Consider the following 5,916-nt stretch of genomic DNA (forward strand, 5'->3'; position numbering starts at 1 on the left):
ACTCATAAGCTGAGGCAGTGGCCCGAAAGACACCCCAACTAGCCCTCCCACTGGTCAGTACCTCACCGTCTGGGTTTCGTTCTCTAAGACTTCAACTCTGACAGGTTTCTCTGTCCTCCTGGAGGACTTGGTGCTTGAACCCAGATTTTCTTCCTCTGTACCATCACTCGATAACCCTTCACCTCTGGGTGTCCCTTGCTCTCTGTGAAAATACAGCATTCCCTGCTCTTACCCTGGCCCTGTAGAAACCACCTTAGGACTCCGGCTGTCACGAGCAGAGGACAGGGACTCTGAATGCCACAACAGCAGAGAGAGACACTCTCTCTTTCTCCTTCAGACCCCTTCCCTCTCCTTCAGCTCACTACTAGATGAATAAGGAAACTGACCATGAGACGACAAATACTGAGACCACCCGAACCGGGGGTCCCATCTCGACTTGGTCCATGAGTGCCTCTGAGATTCTGACGTCAGCCATCACTCAGGGCCTTCCTGTTGGCATTGCAGCCAAGAGAAAAGACTACCTGGATTTTGTCAAGCTTTCCATATTAATTTACCTTCATTTCATGCGGAAGAGAAATTTCATCCCCAAAGGGTAATTTATTCAAAAAAACTGCAAGTGTCTAGGAAGAGGGACTTATAATGAAGGTGCCTTTTTAACCATAACTGTATCATGTCCTGACATTCATAATGAAGCCGAGAGCCAAAAATAGATTCTCAAGAAGCCCGGGATGTGTCTAAACAGCTAGATTAAGTCAACTCCCCTGAATGGGTGCCCCTGCCTCGGAGGAGTCTGGGGGCTTCCATTCAGTGTGATTCAGTGGGTTGGCGGAGTTGCCTGCGGTGTGCTCAGGGCGCTCCCTTACATGATGTGGGGATGGACAAGCGGAAGCCACTGACGCACAGACATTCTTTCACAGAATAAAAATAACTGCCTCCACTCCAATCAAGACAAAGTACTAACCTTTTTTGCTCTCTGTTTTATTCTTTCTTAAAATCATATTGATTTGGTCTTTCACTTTGTGTGATGAAGAGAGAATTTAGTTAGTGACTGGGTTGTGCTGTTCCTTTATCTATCATTGTTCTTGAATCCACCTTGAAATCCTTGGGAAGAGAGTTGGAACATTTGAGGAAATTAATTAACCAAAGACTTAAAAGTGGTTACAGATTGAAGAAACCTCAAAGGGTTGCAAGAGGAGGATCGGACTTCCTTTGGAACTCTAAGATTTCTTCAGAGGGGTGGGGGTGGTGGGGGAAACGACTTGTGAAGTGGGCATGAAAATAATTGTGTAATTTTTAAAAATTGTAATTTTTTTTTAAAATTGTGGATTTCCAAATGTCTCCTACAGAAAACAGGCCACTTGAAGAAATCGTTTAATATAAATTGGGGACGTGAGGATAGAGAATATTCTTCAGAGATTTGAGTGTCTAACTTGAAACGAACTGAGATCTAGAAGCCACAGAGAAGGGTGGGTGGCTAGATGGTGGGATAATGACCAGGGAGGTGGTTTTTTATTTTTTAATTTTTTTTTTCTTCCTGGCTGATAAGCAGCCAGCACAGAGTTTTATGCTGACACAGAGAACAGTGTTCCCACCTATGAGGATAGATGGGATGAGCCGCAGGAGATGTAGAGGGGAGAGACAGATCAATTCCACTTCTCTTTGCAGAGAGGAAGCTGTGTGCAAAGAAAAATGACCTGGGTTACAGAGAGGCCATCCCTCATGCAAAGGTGGTACAAGAGGGAGTGCTCCCCAGGGGCCTCCCAAGCCAAGCCAGCTGTGTGAATGAAGACCCAGGCCTGCACTGGCGAGTCTGTGCCCTGCCTGCAGGGGGCAGCACTACTGGGCTCCAACCAGGGTCCCAATCTACAAATGCAGATCCGGAACAGTAAGATCTGATATTTCAAGAAAAGCCAGAAAGTCCGATTTTGATTTAAAATCTCACCTCCTTTGAAAGGTTGACAACACACCTGAAATCTTTTAAGAACGACCTGAGGGTGACTGTCAGATTGGCACGCTGCACTCAAGCAGAAGCTTTTGCAGAGGTGATGGAAGAAGGGAATGGTATCATTAGTACCGAAGACAAAATCAAATTGTAAATGCAAGTCACCAGCAAGGGCATTGGTAAGAAAATTTACCGAGAGCCTTGGTGTTGGGTCCAAACACTGAGACTCATGAATACTTCTTGGAAGGTTTCCAACCTCTAGTCTGGAAGTTAAAGCCAGAGTTACATTAAACAGTGATTAATAACAGTTGAAGCTGAATTCAGAATCACTTCTACATAGCAAGAAGTTAAATATTTATGCTGTTATCTGAATCAGAAGTTATACTCTGGTAGAAAATTCATGAATGACTGAATTATATGTTTTATGTCTGATCTTTCTGTGATTTGCATGCTTAACCATTGGTTCACATTATCATAAATCAGGTACCATTGCTCACCTGGTAACAGCTATGGAAACTTTGGATATAACATCTAGACGGAAATAATGAGCCCTTTTAGGGAAAGCCTTGCAAACTTTAACTCATACAGCGATGGGATTTTTTAGTGGGATTGGCATTTCTCTGCACACTCTATTGAGTTTGAATATTGCTTCATTTCACAGCAATCATGCTTTGGAAATTCCATTTATTCCCTCTCTATAGCTCCACAACCTATAGTAACATACCTGGTAGAATTACCTGGGGGAAGAAAACACTTGGTCATCATGGATAAGATAATTGTCCATGGATATTAACCTATGCACCTTCACAGACAGAATTCACTCCCCTGCCCCTTGACTTTAGGCTTGGTCCTGGGATTTGCTTTAGCCAATATAATAGTAATGATGTAATGTGATCAAAGGCTTGAGGATCCCTTGTATGGCTGGGCTTGTTCCCTGGTTCTATCATTTCTATGAGGTGTACTTTCTCTAAGTAACTACTACCTTGTCTGCCCTGAATGAACACACCTGGGGTAGAGCCACCCAGCCAAACCGAGGCAGACCGGTAAATCAAGCAATATGCCTGGTGGATTCCAGCAACTCATGACCTTCCCCAGCAACTCATAGGTCATGGAGAATAAATGAATGTTTTTTTAAGAAACTGAGTTCGGGGAGTGGTATGATTTGTGTGTTGACTCCTCCTAAGGTTCATGTGTAATCCTTGTCCCCAAAGTGGCAGTAGTGGGAGGCACTCTGGACCTTTAAGATATAAGACCGAGTGATAGGTCCTTAGGTCATTAGAAACATGCCCTTGAAGGGGATTATGAGGCCACAGCTTCTGTCACTCTCTGCTCCAGTTGAAGATGTGAGCATTTTGTTCCTACATGTGTTCCTGCCATGATGGGCCACCATCCACTGCCATTACCTGAGTGTAAACCAATGGGGTCACCTGACTTTGGGCTTCGAACCTCCCAAAGTGTGAGTAAACCTTTTCTATTTATAAGTTCGCTGCCTCTGGTATTTCATTATAGTAATGCCAAGCTGACTAATACAGAAAGCTTTTTTTTTTTTAAACTCAGCTTTTTCTAGCAATAGCTCATTGATACAACTCTTCTCATTATGAATTAGGGTTTTGGCCCTTGAATGGAACCCTACAACTGGTTTGCTTGGGTGGGCATTCCACTTGAGTATTCCACTCAGGGCTGTGGGTAGTAGATATTTTAAAGAATTGGGAGAAACAAATAATATTCAGAGGGTCTGAATTAAACAATTGGCCTGCTTTCAAGTGGGCTACTGAATGTCTACCTGCAACATCCATAAAAGATGAGAAAAAGTAGAATCTGGCTAGCCTTCTTTCCTTAATTCTTTATTTTCATCTGTACCTCTACCTACCAACCATTCACTACATATCCTATTCTTTCTACTTCTTACGTATGTCCAACATTTTTCTATTGCTTGTCACTTTCATTGTGAGTCGTGCTGGGACAGTTCATTATCAGCTCTTGATTAGATTAGTGCAATGGCTTCTATTCTGCCTCTTTCCAATTCCAAGTCTCCTCTGGTTTTCCCCACGACCCAGCTTTAAAGCACTTCCATAATTTCCATTTTCTCTAGGGTAATATCCAGCTTCCTCATCATGGTTTGCAAGGTCCCTTATGGACCCTGCTTGCCTTGACCACATCTCTCATCACCTCTCCTCTAACACGCCTTCTGAGCTTCATCCCCTGGGGAGCCACACTGTTTCCTAGGTTGGCCGCCACTCTCACCCATTTCTCATTCTGTTATCAAGTTCTCACACCCATGATGGGTTTAGGAAGCAGTCTAAATCTGGAAAAGTGAAAACAGGAAGGGATCATCTTACGTTTTGCTTTCCTACTCCACATCGGCAAAGTGGGTCCGTTCCACAACTACGTAACCAATTTTTGTTACCAGAACTTCATCCACATTAAATTCCAATCTGGAATCTCATTCTAGTTCCCTTTTCTCAACGACAGAGCTGCTTTGGCATAGCCCTCCTGGAGTTTGGAAAAGCCAATGGTCTCACCTGAGCAGGAGTGGGAGGAGGTGTTATCTGACTCTGGGAAGATCCTTTCTTCATGGTCTTTTTGTTTTCCAGAGTGCTGAACTGGATGATGGACACAAGGAAAGAGACAAATGTTTCTTACTTAAATGGCATTCTAGCCAGTGCCCTCCATATAGCATATCCAGGGCTGATGGGTGCGTGTGGTGCACGGTGTGGATTTATGGGAGTTTCCTGTAGGGGAAACATCTGTGGATTTATGGGAGTTTCCGTAGGGGAAACATCTATCATGCATTTCCTTGGTAGAGTCCACCCCTGGCTGTCTCCCTTATAACTCCCTTGATTTCCCTGGCTTCCTCCCATCAGAGAACCTATGTTATTCACTTTCTATTATTATGACAAATTAGCCTGAGATAATCAACATAACAGGAGGAAAAGGTTTATTTTGGTTCCCAGATTTGGAGTTTTCTATCTACAGTTGGTTGGTCCTATGCTTTGGGGCCTGTTGTGAGCAGTGCATCACGGCAGGGAGGGCATGGTGGTGGGAGCTGTTTACTTCATGGCAGCCAGGAAGCAAAGAAAAAGAAATGGCTGTGGCCCCAATGTCCCTTTCAGGGGATCCCCAGTTACCTAACTTGCTCCTACTCTACCTCTTAAAGGTTCGACCACCTCTAAACAGCACTGTGGGCTCTGCACCAATCCTTTTATAGATAGGCCTTTGGGGGGACATTTCAATCCAAACCCTATGAGGGCAGATGACAGGGTCTTTCCAACAGTGGGCTGCCCTCCTGGCTGGGGACATCTATGATTTTAGTCAAATATTTTAAAAACTCTGCTGGAGCTGTGGATTAAAATAAAACCATATATACATGTGTGTGTGTGTGTGTGTGTATATATATATATATATATACACACACACATTTATATTTATATATATATATATATATATATATATATTTACTTATATTTATATATATGTTTACATATATATAAATAAATATATATATATATATATTTTTTTAAGAGTGGGGTTAAGGAGTAAGTTGTGCTAAAAAGATGTTTGCTGGTAAATTTTGTTTCCTGCCTAAACTGGACTATTATAACAACCATTCGTTCATTAGTAAAACACTTATTCTGGTTGTGTTAGAAAAAAATTCTAGAATAATTGAGTTACTCATTTCTCTCCAGCCCACATTTTTAAGGCTTTCCTGGTTTAAATTACTAAGAATGAGAATTTGGGGTTGTTTGTCCATTATCAAGCATTCTTTCCCAAGGTCTGGAGTAGAGTGGTCCTGGTTCTAACAGTCTCTCTAGTCTGTAGGACACCGGTGAGCACTGGACAGGGTGTCCAAGCAGCCCAACAGAGGGTGGCCACCTAAGTAACAAGATCCCAGGCAGAAAGAATAATGCCTGGCACTCTGTCGCCCAAGTACTGGGATGTGAAACGAGAAACTGCGATTTTCTGGAGGTTTGTTC

This window comes from Marmota marmota, unplaced genomic scaffold, assembly GCF_001458135.2.
Source record: "Marmota marmota marmota unplaced genomic scaffold, marMar, whole genome shotgun sequence".
Taxonomy (NCBI): Eukaryota; Metazoa; Chordata; class Mammalia; order Rodentia; family Sciuridae; genus Marmota; species Marmota marmota.